A 14922-nucleotide genomic window follows, 5' to 3' on the forward strand; every position below is an offset into this window, starting at 1 on the left:
CCAGGAATTGTGTGTGTGTGTGTGTGTGTGCTTGTGCTTGTGCGTGTGCGTGTGGAGCAGGCACTGTGCGACGTAGGTTAGTAATTAATTTAAAACCCTAGAGTCCAAGGTGTATTTCTAATACCAAATATTGCCTCCCACAAGTAGACAAAATGATAGGTTTACTAAGTAGATTAATTATAATTTTGCATTCCATTTCTTTACCTGGTTATTTCTGTAAAATAAAGTGGAACCCAAATGTTATTTCAGGCATTGTTTAGGCTTGGCCTAGTATCAATGTATAGGCTACAGCAGCTGCCGGCAACAGTCGAGTGATTAAAAAAAAAATCTAGTTGCATACTCCTGGCCTATAGATATGTGTGAAATGTGGTGCATTGTTACATAAACAGATTGCAATCCAATAAACAGCACCAGACTACTACCCTCTGTCACCCCCTGAGAATGCTACTTATGGAACACAATGCTCTGTCTGTGTGGAGCAGTTTGGCTCTTGCCCCTCATCTCTTTAATATGTTTCCAGGTCTCCACTTCAATAATAGGCTTATAGATCGTGATTTGTTCCCCCACACTGGTCTCAGCCCCAAGGTCTCATAATACTTTTAACCAGCCACTGACCATATAATCAACTTACTGTAGCATATCAATAAATCCCATCACAAAGCACTCAGTTGACTTAACCATAGACTTGTTAAACTCACTCATGCAGCCTTGATTTTGGTTAAATTAACAATTAACCCTCAGGTCAATTTATAGGCTACATTAAGACTGGGCATTAGCATTAGACTTTCAATAGAAGTTGCCCGTAAGCACAGATCTAGGATCAGCCTACCCTCCTCTAATACCAACCTTAACTAGTGGAAACTGTTAAATTGACCAGAGATCAGTGTCTAGGGACAGCTTTATACCTACTGAGGTAAATCAGAAGAGTGAGTGAGTGGAGGTGGGGACGAATAGGGGAGGAGACAATGGTTGAATTAGAAGACTGGGTGGAAGTAAGGATGGGGGAGGAGAGGAGGGGTTAATCAAAGGTCAGGGACAGATTAGAGAGAGAGCATAATCCCCTAAACCATGCCCAATGTCCCAATACTATAAAAAGACTAGAGACTTTAACAGGAACTGCAGCTGAGATGTCTAAAAATGACAGATACACCTTGATGTATTTTCATTATACTTAGACAAGATACAATATTATAGATGTCTTATACATGCAACAATGCATAGCATACATCATCATAGAAGTATATTGGATAGATATTATAGATGTAGGCTACTGTATTGGTCTTTATCAATAAAACGTCACAATAAAGTGCAGAGCGTTCAATTTGCCTGCTGGGGGGCAAGGATACCCACAGCTCTGCTAAACCATTGACAACTGCATGACGTTTTCACCTGCTGGGGGGCAAGGATACCCCTAGCTCTGCTAAAATCATTTGACAACTGCATGACGTTTTCACCTGCTGGGGTGCAAGGATACCCCCAGCTCTGCTAAAATCATTTGACAACTGCATTACGTTTTCAAGGGATTGTTAACACACTGACTTACATTCCAATAATGATCCGATTTGGTCACTTGTAATTTGCTGTTTGGACAGTCAGTATTCCAAAACAGATTTGAAAACCAAACTGATTTGAGCATTAAGGCCTGCAGTGTGAAAAAGGCTAAGAACATTCCGTGGATTGTTGTGGCATCCACAAGATTAGAATGGAATCAGATTTTCCCAGACATAATTCATTATCTCACTGTCAGGGCCGGCTCTAGCCTTTTGGGGGCCCTAAGCAAGATTTGGTTGGGGGGCCCAGCCACCAAGCAGGCAAAAAAATTTAGTGGCCCCCATCTTGACAGCGGAGAGAACATTTTAATTTTAAGGTACATTTCCTGCAATTCTACACATTTTGCCATGACTTATGCCATGTTAATGATATCTGAGTGAGAGTGACTAACAAAATCAATGGGGCCCCCCTGGAGGTCAGTGTCCCTGGGCATGTGGCCTGCATGCCCGGTCGATATTCGGCCATGATTACTACAAGTTTAGATAACTGGCTAGACTAATTTACCAATCTAAGACTTGTTAGCTGACATGGCTAATTGAGTGACTGTCAGTGACTGACGAAACGAGATGGGCGGCAGGTCACTGGTTTGAATCCCTGAGCCGACTAGGTGAAAAAGCTGTCGATGTGCCCTTGAGCAAGGCACTTAACCTTAATTGCTCCTGTAAGTTGCTCTGGATAAGAGTGTCTGCTAAATGACTAAAATGTTAAATGAGAAACTGCTGATGCGCAACCAAATTTCGAACTTGCACCTTATGTATTCTACTATTCTAACTCTCAACAGTAAGTTGAGACCCCGCTTAAAGCGATTGCTTATATCGCTTATACCTGGGGCCGGCCCTGCTCACTGTTTACACAAGAGTCAATGAAAAGAGTCTGGCTCATGGCCATGGGGATAGATTCGTTTATCTAACCTCAATCAGTTTTACAATAAAACAACTGAAGAAGAGCAAACTAGGCGAAAAAGCAGGAGAGATCATGAGGCAGTGAGAGAGAGACACTGTATATATAAATAATATGACATTTAAAATGTCTTTATTCTTTTGGAACTTCTGAGTGTAATGTTTACTGTTACTATTTATTGTTTATTTCACTTTTGTTTACTATCTACTTCACTTGCTTTGGCAATGTTAACATACGTTTCCCATGCCAATAAAGCCCTTAAATTGAAATTGAATTGAGAGAGAGAGAGAGAGAGAGAGATAGAGAGAGAGAGAGCGAGAGAGAGAGAGAGAGAGAGAGAGAGAGAGAGAGAGCTGAGAAAGCCAGAGAGAACATTTATTTTCATCTCTTTGTCTGAAAAATTACCAACCACAGTAGACAGCTCTTTTATGCAGTGCCTAAATGCAGTGCCATATTACATTGCCATGAATGCTCACTAGATGGCGATATTGGATTTACAGTCAGTATTGGGAGTTCCAGTGACGTCAAGGTAGACTTGTGCCAAGCGATAAACTGAGCTAGTCTGGCTGCGTTTACACAGGCAGCCCAAGTCTGATATTTTTATACTAATTGGTCTTTTGAACAATCACATCAGATCTTTTCACATCAGATCTTTTCCAGAGCTGATCTGATTGGTCAAAAGACCAATGAGTGAAAAAAAGAATTGGGCTGCCTGTGTTAATGCAGACTAAATTAATCAGAGACATACCACAGCCTTATAGAGTCAAACCAAATCAAAGTTTATTGGTCGCGTACACAGTTTAGCAGATGTTATAGCAGGTGCAGCGAAATGCTATATTACTAGCTCCTAAAAATGCATTATTTTCACTATTTGCAATGTAAAAATACTAATTAAAGCAATCAGAGTTAATTCAAATTGACTTCTCTGTATTTCTCGTGGCTGCCCAACTCAAAAACGCAGTGCGATATTCTAGGAATTGATTCGTGTTAAGGCTGGTCCGGGTTTATGTTTTGCGCAACATTTTAGCCTATATAGGCTAAAGCGTGGCCATTGCTGTGGTGAGAGAAAAGCGTGCCAGTATCTCTCACATTACTAAAACGAGATTCACTTCCTATGATCTCTCTCTGCTCTGATAGACATGAACCTGCAACTCTCATCTCTCCAACGTTGCACTTCATCATTTATTTCCTTATAGAATCATAGCTGCGGGAAGGGTGCTGGAGATGGTGCAGCACCCCTGACACATGTAAATACATTTGGCAAAGTTATTGAATTACTGCTGTCTGTTCAGAAAAAATTTATATAATTCCGAATACTACACCAGGAGTAGGCCCATAATTTAGCCACAGAGGCTCAATAGCTTTAAAAATATATATATATTGCCTAGCTGTGGATTGTGTGTAGCCCAATCACAAGCCATGCCTACAGTAGGGAACGCGCAAATCTGTCAGTGAACAGCATACAGCCAAAACAGGCCTTTTGCAACATTTAAAATACAATCGCGGGAAAACACAGGTTGGAAAGCGAATGGATCCTACTGAAAAGAGAAGACTAATCTGTCTGTACTTTACCAAGTTATCAACTTCCAAATAGGCCTATCGAGCGAACATGTAACGATCCCGGCAGTCTGAGTCGGGTCCTGTCTGTGGACTAGTTTTTCTGCTCGGGATCTCCAGTTTCCCGAGGGTTCTGGAACGCTCCGGGGAGCTCTCTTGATTTCCGCACCTGCATCCCATCTGCAATCTGCACACCTGGTCCTGATCATCACCCTTCTTAGGCTCTGGCCTAACATCCATTCCCTGCCGGATCGTTAGCCATGAACATCACTCGTCCGGAACCTTCATCCAACCTCTGCCTGGTGGTCGGCGGCTGCCGAGCCATGATGGGATCAACCACTGCACCCCCAACAACTAATCAACGCCGCCCGCTCTGTTCCCTGGATTATTCAGCATCACTCTTGAAGTTGTAAATAAACACTCACCTTCGTTTCAACTTACCTTGTCCTGGTCTGCTTCTGGGTTCTGGCTTTGTAACTCGTGACAGAACAGCATTGTTTTACAAAGGTAAACAAGAGAGAGATAAGCTTTTGACTGGAGTGCATCGGCCATCCCCGGTGAGTGAGCTGCACATCATTGGGTGAGTCAGTGAAACTGGAAAGCTTTTTTAGGACTATAATTTCCTCCTCATATTGTACAATATGTGTTTTCACACACCTAGGCTAGGCTATTGATAGATTGAATATGGATTGATTGGATTTATTGATCTCAGATTCTTAGTTTGTCAGTGTCAAAGGAGCCTCTCATTTCGATCATGTGAGGTATCAAAACATATTCTGCTAAAGTCTCCAGTCATCTAAAATGATGAAGAGTTGCATGAAATGCGTTTATAAAAGCCATATTTCTCACAGACCCTAGGCTACAAAAAAAATATCCCCATGTGTGCAACTTCTGCAAGCCCCTCTACTCTACTGCTCTATGCCAGTAGCAAAAGTGATGATAATGCATGCAATGCTTTATTATAAAGGTGATTTGTTTTAATGCGTACCAGTACCTCAGAGGCCCCCAGGTCACTAGGGCTCCATTTTTGTTCTGGCACCTCCCAATTTACAAATTTGTCAAACAGTGCACAAATAATAATAAAATAAGAAATCTATAAAACCAAATTAAGAAATGTCACCTCATAAGGCTGTGGTAATGGAGTGTAAAGTAACCACATCAGCAGGTAGGTTAGGACTCATCAACACAGAATGGGGGCAGTATTGTGAGGGGCAGTCAGAGATCAGTGACTGACTGAGTAACAATGACAAGGTGTAGCCTACCTGTGAGAATGTGTGATTGGGAGAAGAGTGTGTGTAAACCGGGACATGTTTGATCAAGTGCATGAAATGTAGGTTTATTGTATTCTCAGAAGGGTATGAGGACAGTTGACTTGGCCTAGGTACATAGAGAAGACAGGTTTAGGAACCTCAGGTCTCACAACAAGTTGCAGTCATATGTTCTCATCATTAGGACCTTCATAATCAGTGAGTCACATTTCCTGTGCACACATAAGCTGGTAATGCAGTACTGTACTCATGGAAGAAAGCAATATGTCAGTGTCTAAGTTGGTAGGTCTTATGTTTCTGAAGTGTCATCCTCACAAGCAGATCTTGGCAGTCAGTCATATGTTATGCCTGGAACTGGTGTAGTCTGTAAACTACAGTGAATGGAATGTATAACTCACAAAATGAAGGCTATATTAAATTAGACCCTAAATGAAAAGATAAAAGATTATGACATTTTATCTCCTGAAAAAAGTATATTAATAGAAACAACACTACCTTGAAATGATATAATAATAATATAATATGCCATTTAGCAGACGCTTTTATCCAAAGCGATTTACAGTCATGCGTGCATACATTTTTGTGTATGGGTGGTCCCGGGGATCGAACCCACTACCTTGGCGTTACAAGCGCCGTGCTCTACCAGCTGAGCTACAGAGAACCACTGATATACTGATCTGAACACTTAATCTGTACAAAAGCATTACTTTTTCAGAAATATTTTATATTGGTTGTAGGCTAGTCCATATTTCTATGGGTTACCTTCATGTTATTGTAGGCTAGATATTTTGAAGTTGACTGTTATTATATTTACATTTCTTGTGGTATGTGTGTGTGTATTCCTCTCTCAACTCAGTTTGAAGGGAGCGTGTCTGCATTTCTCGGCACACGCTCTGCCCCCTGCTCAGTTCCATCAAATGAACCACGCCTCGCGCCGCACGGTAAAGTCCGACGGCCATATTTACTGTCTGCACCTCCTCTCTTCCCCGGCGGTGAAACTGGTTCAGTCGCTTCATACATCACACTGCATACGGAGGCTGGGAAATAGCGTAGTGTCTAACTGTAAACAAATCGATCTATTTTGGTCGCGTTGGATATATAAAGTAGACTACCCTTTGGGCCCAGGGGAGGCAGTTTACCATTTTCTGAACGCAGTCCATCTACTGAGGTGAGTTTTTAACGGGTGCATTTATACGCTGGTGGATCCTAAACAGCTCAGAATAACGAGCATTTGCCCTGTGCTCGACCGTGGCTGTTTGTCGTTGTTACGCAGGCTTGTTGCCGACCTAAGTATAGCCTATAGGCCTATTGGGATTAATCCCGTTCTTTTTGTAATTGTGGAAACATTTGATATCATGTTCCACGTTTCATTCAAGGGCATTACTGTGGTCCATCGACAATAGAACAACATTTAAGCAATAAACATTTCAAAAGTTATCTTTTTTTTATATTTATTTAACCTTTATTTAACCAGGTAAGCCAGTTGAGAACAGGTTCTCATTTACAACTGCGACCTGGCCAAGATAAAGCAAAGTAGTGCAATAAAAACAACACAGAGTTACATATGGGGTAAAAAAACATAAAGTCAGAAATACAACAGAAAATATATATACAGTGTGTGCAAATGTAGCAAGTTATGGAGGTAAGGCAATAAATAGGCTATAGTGCAGAATAATTACAATAGTATTAACACTGGAATGCTAGATGTGCAAGAGATGATGTGCAAATAGAGATACTGGGGTGCAAAAGAGCAAAATAAATAACAATATAGGGATGAGGTAGTTGGGTGGGCTAATTTCAGATGGGCTGTGTACAGGTGCAGTGATCGGTAAGGTGCTCTGACAACTGATGCTTAAAGTTATTGAGGGAGATAAGAGTCTCCAGCTTCAGAGATTTTTGCAATTCGTTCCAGTCATTGGCAGCAGAGAACTGGAAGGAATGGCGGCCAAAGGAGGTGTTGGCTTTGGGAATGACCAGTGAGATATACCTGCTGGAGCGCAGACTACGGGTGGGTGCTGCTATGGTGACCAATGAGCTAAGATAAGGCGGGGATTTGCCTAGCAGTGATTTATAGATGGCCTGGAGCCAGTGGGTTTGACGACGAACATGTAGTGAGGACCAGCCAACAAGAGCGTACAGGTCACAGTGGTGGGTAGTGTATGGGGCTTTGGAGACAAAACGGATGGCACTGTGATAGACTACATCCAATTTGCTGAGTAGAGTGTTGGAGGCTATTTTGTAAATGACATCGCCGAAGTCAAGGATCGGTAGGATAGTCAGTTTTACGAGGGCATGTTTGGCAGCATGAGTGAAGGAGGCTTTGTTGCGAAATAGGAAGCCGATTCTAGATTTAACTTTGGATTGGAGATTCTTTATGTGAGTCTGGAAGTTGAGTTTACAGTCTAACCAGACACCTAGATATTTGTAGTTGTCCACATACATCTAATTAGTTATGTGCTTCATGACTACATTGTTGCACCCCTAGGCTACTGTGAATCAACATTAAGCTAATTGGCAACTTCATTCACCTTAAAACGTTAACATTACATTTAATTCACTATATATATATACAGTGGGGAGAACAAGTATTTGATACACTGCCGATTTTGCAGGTTTTCCTACTTACAAAGCATGTAGAGGTCTGTAATTTTTATCATAGGTACACTTCAACTGTGAGAGACGGAATCACTGAGTCATTTCATCCAACAACACCAGTTTGTACTGGCAGCTCAAAAATCCAGAAAATCACACTATGATTTTTAAGTAATTAATTTGCATTTTATTGCATGACATAAGTATTTGATCACCTACCAACCAGTAAGAATTCCGGCTCTCACAGACCTGTTAGTTTTTCTTTAAGAAGCTCTCCTGTTCTCCACTCATTACCTGTATTAACTGCACCTGTTTGAACTCGTTACCTGTATAAAAGACACCTGTCCACACACTCAATCAAACAGACTCCAACCTCTCCACAATGGCCAAGACCAGATAGCTGTGTAAGGACATCAGGGATAAAAGTGTAGACCTGCACAAGGCTTGGATGGGCTACAGGACAATAGGCAAGCAGCTTGGTGAGAAGGCAACAACTGTTGGCGCAATTATTAGAAAATGGAAGAAGTTCAAGATGACGGTCAATCACCCTCGGTCTGGGGCTCCATGCAAGATCTCACCTCGTGGGGCATCAATGATCATGAAGAAGGTGAGGGATCAGCCCAGAACTACACGGCAGGACCTGGTCAATGACCTGAAGAGAGCTGGGACCACAGTCTCAAAGAAAACCATTAGTAACACACTACGCCGTCATGGATTAAAATCCTGCAGCGCACGCAAGGTCCCCCTGCTCAAGCCAGCGCATGTCCAGGCCCGTCTGAAGTTTGCCAATGACCATCTGGATGATCCAGAGGAGGAATGGGAGAAGGTCATGTGGTCTGATGAGACAAAAATAGAGCTTTTTGGTCTAAACTCCACTCGCCGTGTTTGGAGGAAGAAGAAGGATGAGTACAACCCCAAGAACACCATCCCAACCGTGAAGCATGGAGGTGGAAACATCATTCTTTGGGGATGCTTTTCTGCAAAGGGGACAGGACGACTGCACCGTATTGAGGGGAGGATGGATGGGGCCATGTATCGCGAGATCTTGGCCAACAACCTCCTTCCCTCAGTAAGAGCATTGAAGATGGGTCGTGGCTGGGTCTTCCAGCATGACAACGACCCGAAACGCACAGCCAGGGCAACTAAGGAGTGGCTCCTTAAGTAGCATCTCAAGGTCCTGGAGTGGCCTAGCCAGTCTCCAGACCTAAACCCAATAGAAAATCTTTGGAGGGAGCTGAAAGTCCGTATTGCCAAGCGACAGCCCCGAAACCTGAATGATCTGGAGAAGGTCTGTATGGAAGAGTGGGCCAAAATCCCTGCTGCAGTGTGTGCAAACCTGGTCAAGACCTTCAGGAAACGTATGATCTCTGTAATTGCAAACAAAGGTTTCTGTACCAAATATTAAGTTCTGCTTTTCTGATGTATCAAATACTTATGTCATGCAATAAAATGCAAATTAATTACTTTAAAATCATACAACGTGATTTTCTGGATTTTTGTTTTAGATTCCGTCTCTCACAGTTGAAGTGTACCTATGATAAAAATTACAGACCTCTACATGCTTTGTAAGTAGGAAAACCTGCAAAATCGGAAGTGCATCAAATACTTGTTCTCCCCAATGTATAAACCCCAGTCGTACTTTATCAAATGCCTATACTCAGTCCTTTGTTGAAGCACCCTTGGCAGCGATTACAGCCTTGAATCTTTTGGGGTATGACGCTAGAAACTTGAAATTCAAGTTAATAAATCTTTTTTGTTCACAAATGCACAGGACTGAGAAATGCAAGGTGAGCTGCCAGTACAAACTGGTGTTGTTGGATGAAATGACTCAGTGATTCCATCTCTCACAGTTGAAGTGTACCTATGATAAAAATTACAGACCTCTACATGCTTTGTAAGTAGGAAAACCTGCAAAATTGGCAGTGTATCAAATACTTGTTCTCCCCACTGTGTATACAGTGGGGGAAAAAAGTATTTAGTCAGCCACCAATTGTGCAAGTTCTCCCACTTAAAAAGAGAGAGAGGCCTGTAATTTTCATCATAGGTACTCATCAACTATGACAGACAAAATGAGAAAAAAAAATCCAGAAAATCACATTGTAGGATTTTTTATGAATTTATTTGCAAATTATGGTGGAAAATAAGTATTTGGTCAATAACAAAAGTTTCTCAATACTTTGTTATATACCCTTTGTTGGCAATGACACAGGTCAAACGTTTTCTGTAAGTCTTCACAAGGTTTTCACACACTGTTGCTGGTATTTTGGCCCATTCCTCCATGCAGATCTCCTCTAGAGCAGTGATGTTTTGGGGCTGTCGCTGGGCAACACGGACTTCCATCTCCCTCCAAAGATGTTCTATGGGGTTGAGATCTGGAGACTGGCTAGGCCACTCCAGGACCTTGAAATGCTTCTTAAGAAGCCACTCCTTCGTTGCCCGGGCGGTGTGTTTGGGATCATTGTCATGCTGAAAGACCCAGCCACATTTCATCTTCAATGCCCTTGCTGATGGAAGGAGGTTTTCACTCAAAATCTCACGATAAATGGCCCCATTCATTTCTTTCCTTTACACGGATCAGTCGTCCTGGTCCCTTTGCAGAAAAACAGCCCCAAAGCATGATGTTTCCACCCCCATGCTTCACAGTAGGTATGGTGTTCTTTGGATGCAACTCAGCATTCTTTGTCCTCCAAACACGACGAGTTGAGTTTTTACCAAAAAGTTCTATTTTGGTTTCATCTGACCATATGACATTCTCCCAATCCTCTTCTGGATCATCCAAATGCACTCTAGCAAACTTCAGACGGGCCTGGACATGTACTGGCTTAAGCAGGGGGACACGTCTGGCACTGCAGGATTTGAGTCCCTGGCGGCGTAGTGTGTTACTGATGGTAGCTTTGTTACTTTGGTCCCAGCTCTCTGCAGGTCATTCACTAGGTCCCCCCGTGTGGTTCTGGGATTTTTGCTCACCGTTCTTGTGATCATTTTGACCCCACGGGGTGAGATCTTGCGTGGAGCCCCAGATCGAGGGAGATTATCAGTGGTCTTGTATGTCTTCCATTTCCTAATAATTGCTCCCACAGTTGATTTCTTCAAACCAAGCTGCTTACCTATTGCATATTCAGTCTTCCCAGCCTGGTGCAGGTCTACAATTTTGTTTCTGGTGTCCTTTGACAGCTCTTTGGTCTTGGCCATAGTGGAGTTTGGAGTGTGACTGTTTGAGGTTGTGGACAGGTGTCTTTTATACTGATAACAAGTTCAAACAGGTACCATTAATACAGGTAACGAGTGGAGGACAGAGGAGCCTCTTAAAGAAGAAGTTACAGGTCTGTGAGAGCCAGAAATCTTGCATGTTTGTAGGTGACCAAATACTTATTTTCCACCATAATTTGCAAATAAATTCATTAAAAATCCTACAATGTGATTTTCTGGATTTCTTTTTTTCAATTTGTCTGTCATAGTTGACGTGTACCTATGATGAAAATTACAGGCCTGTCTCATCTTTTTAAGTGGGAGAACTTGCACAATTGGTGGCTGACTAAATACTTTTTTCCCCCACTGTATACATACACTACCAGTCAAAAGTTTGGACACACCTACTCATTCAAGGGTTTTTCTTTATTTTTACTATTTTCTACATTGTAGAATAATAGTGAAGACATCAAAACTATGAAATAACACATATGGAATCATGTAGTAACCAAAAAAGTGTTCAACAAATCAAAATATATTTTATATTTGAGATTCTTCAGATAGCCACCCTTTGCCTTGATGACAGCGTTGCACACTCTTCAAATCAAATCAAATCAAATCTAATTTTATTGGTCACATTCGCCGAATACAACAGGTGCAGACATTACAGTGAAATGCTTACTTACAGCCCTTAACCAACAGTGCATTTATTTTTAACAAAAAAAGTAAAATAAAACAACAACAAAAAAAGTGTTGAGAAAAAAAGAGCAGAAGTAAAATAAAATAACAGTAGGGAGGCTATATATACAGGGGGGTACCGTTGCAGAGTCAATGTGCGGGGTCACCGGCTAGTTGAGGTAGTTGAGGTAATATGTACATGTGGGTAGAGTTAAAGTGACTATGCATAAATAATTAACAGAGTAGCAGCAGCGTAAAAAGGATGGGGTGGGGGGCAGTGCAAATAGTCCGGGTAGCCATGATTAGCTGTTCAGGAGTCTTATGGCTTGGGGTAGAAGCTGTTGAGAAGTCTTTTGGACCTAGACTTGGCACTCCGGTACCGCTTGCCGTGCGGTAGCAGAGAGAACAATCTATGACTAGGGTGGCTGGAGTCTTTGACAATTTTGAGGGCCTTCCTCTGACACCGCCTGGTATAGAGGTCCTGGATGGCAGGAAGCTTGGCCCCAGTGATGTACTGGGCCGTACGCACTACCCTCTGTAGTGCCTTGCGGTCGGAGGCCAAGCAGTTGCCATACCAGGCGGTGATGCAACCAGTCAGGATGCTCTCGATGGTGCAGCTGTAGAATTTTTTTGAGGATCTGAGGACCCATGCCAAATCTTTTCAGTCTCCTGAGGGGGAATAGGCTTTGTCGTGCCCTCTTCACGACTGTCTTGGTGTGTTTGGACCATGATAGTTCGTTGGTGATGTGGACACCAAGGAACTTGAAGCTCTCAACCTGTTCCACTACAGCCCTGTCGATGAGAATGGGGGCGTGCTCAGTCCTCTTTTTTTTCCTGTAGTCCACAATCATCTCCTTTGTCTTGGTCACGTTGAGGGAGAGGTTGTTGTCCCTGGCACCACACGGCCAGGTCTCTGACCTCCTCCCTATAGGCTGTCTCATCGTTGTCGGTGATCAGGCCTACCACTGTTGTGTCGTCTGCAAACTTAATGATGGTGTTGGAGTCGTGCCTGGCCATGCAGTCATGGGTGAACAGAGAGTACAGGAGGGGACTGAGCACGCAACTCTGAGGGGGCCCCCGTGTTGAGGATCAGTGTGGCAGATGTGTTGTACCCACCCTTACCACCTGGGGGCGGCCCGTCAGGAAGTCCAGAATCCAGTTGCAGAGGGAGGTGTTTAGTCCCAGGATCCTTAGCTTAGTGATGAGCTTAGAGGGGCACTATGGTGTTGAATGCTGAGCTGTAGTCAATGAATAGCATTCTCACGTAGGTGTTCCTCTTGTCCAGGTGGGAAAGGGCAGTGTGGAGTGCAATAGAGATTGCATCATCTGTGGATCTGTTGGGGCGGTATGCAAATTGGAGTGGGTCTAGGGTTTCTGGGATAATGCTGTTGATGTGAGCCATGACCAGCCTTTCAAAGCACTTCATGGCTACAGACGTCAGTGCTACGGGTCGGTAGTCATTTAGGAAGGTTATCTTAGAGTCCTTGGGCACGGGGACTATGGTGGTCTGCTTGAAACATGTTGGTATTACAGACTCAGTCAGGGACATGTTGAAAATGTCAGTGAAGACACTTGCCAGTTGGTCAGCACATGCTCGGAGTACACGTCCTGGTAATCCGTCTGGCCCTGCGGCCTTGTGAATGTTGACCTGCTTAAAAGTCTTACTCACATCGGCTACGGAGAGCGTGATCACATAGTCATCCGGAACAGCTGGTGCTCTCATGCATGCTTCAGTGTTGCTTGCCTCGAAGCGAGCATAGAAGTGGTTTAGCCTCGTCTGGTAGGCTTGTGTCACTGGGCAGCTCGCGGCTGTGCTTCCCTTTGTAGTCTGTAATAGTTTTCAAGCCCTGCCACATCCGACGAGCGTCAGAGCCAGTGTAGTACGATTCAATCTTAGTCCTGTATTGACTCTTTGCCTGTTTGATGGTTCGGTCGGAGGGCATAGCGGGATTTCTTATAAGCGTCCGGGTTAGAGTCCCGTTCCTTGAAAGCGGCAGCTCTACCCTTTAGCTCAGTGCGGATGTTTCCTGTAATCCATGGCTTCTGGTTGGGGTATGTAACGCACGGTCACTGTGGGGACGACATCATCAATGCACTTATTGATGAAGCCAGTGACTGATGTGGTGTACTCCTCAATGCTGTCTGAAGAATCCCGGAACATGTTCCAGTCTGTGCTAGCAAAACAGTCCTGTAGCTTAGCATATGCGTCATCTGACCACTTTTTTATTAACCGAGTTACTGGTGCTTCCTGCTTTAGTTTTTGCTTATAAGCAGGAATCAGGAGGATAGAGTTATGGTCAGATTTGCCAAATGGAGGGCGAGGGAGAGCTTTGTATGCGTCTCTGTGTGTGGAGTAAAGGTGGTCTAGAGTTTTTTTTTTTCTTCTGGTTGCACATTTAACATGCTGGTAGAAATTAGGTAGAACGGATTTAAGTTTCCCTGCATTAAAGTCCCCGGCCACTAGGAGCGCTGCATCTGGATGAGCGTTTTCCTGTTGATTTATGGCCTTGTACAACTCATTCAGTGCAATCTTAATGCCAGCATTGGTTTGTGGTGGTAAATAGACAGCTATGAAAAATATAGATGAAAACTCTCTTGGTAAATAGTGTGGTCTACAGCTTATTATAAGATACTCTACCTCAGGCGAGCAAAACCTCGAGACTTCCTTAGTATTTGATTTTGTGCACCAGCTGTTGTTTACAAATATACACAGACCGCCACCCCTTGTCTTACCGGAGTCAGTCGTTCTATCCTGCCGATGTAGCGTATAGCCCGCTAGCTGTATGTTATCCATGTCGTCGTTCAGCCACGACTCGGTGAAACATAAGATATTACAGTTTTTAATGTCCCGTTGGTAGGATAACCGTAATCTTAGGTCATCCAATTTATTTTCAAATGATTGAACGTTGGCTAATAGGATTGATGGAAGAGGCAGTTTACTCGCTCGCCGTCGGATCCTTACAAGGCACCCCCGATCTACGTCCACGATATCTCAGTCTCTTCCTCACGCGAATGACGGGGATTTGGGCCTTGTCGGGTGTCTGTATGATATCCTTCGCGGCCGCCTCGTTGAAGAAAAAATCTTCGTCCAATACGAGGTGAGTAATCGCTGTCCTGATATCCAGAAGCTCTTTTTGGTTTTAAGAGACGATGGCAGAAACATTATGTACAAAATAAATTACAAATA

At 43.3% G+C, this 14922-nt stretch overlaps 1 protein-coding gene across 2 annotated transcripts in view; it reads left to right on the forward strand.

Moving 5' to 3' along the window:
• The window catches only part of LOC121536868 (radixin), a 101348-nt gene that overhangs the window by 17858 nt on the left and 68568 nt on the right, over nt 1-14922 (forward strand). The window contains exon 1 of one of the 2 annotated variants that reach the window (XM_041844474.2): nt 6238-6444. The exons of the other annotated variant lie outside the window; for it this stretch is intronic. The gene's annotated coding sequence lies outside the window, so the exon portion shown is untranslated. Of the gene's footprint in view, nt 1-6237; nt 6445-14922 lie in introns of those variants that run through there. 2 annotated transcript variants of the gene reach the window in all.

Source organism: Coregonus clupeaformis, chromosome 23 (genome assembly GCF_020615455.1).
Source record: "Coregonus clupeaformis isolate EN_2021a chromosome 23, ASM2061545v1, whole genome shotgun sequence".
NCBI classification, from domain to species: domain Eukaryota; kingdom Metazoa; phylum Chordata; class Actinopteri; order Salmoniformes; family Salmonidae; genus Coregonus; species Coregonus clupeaformis.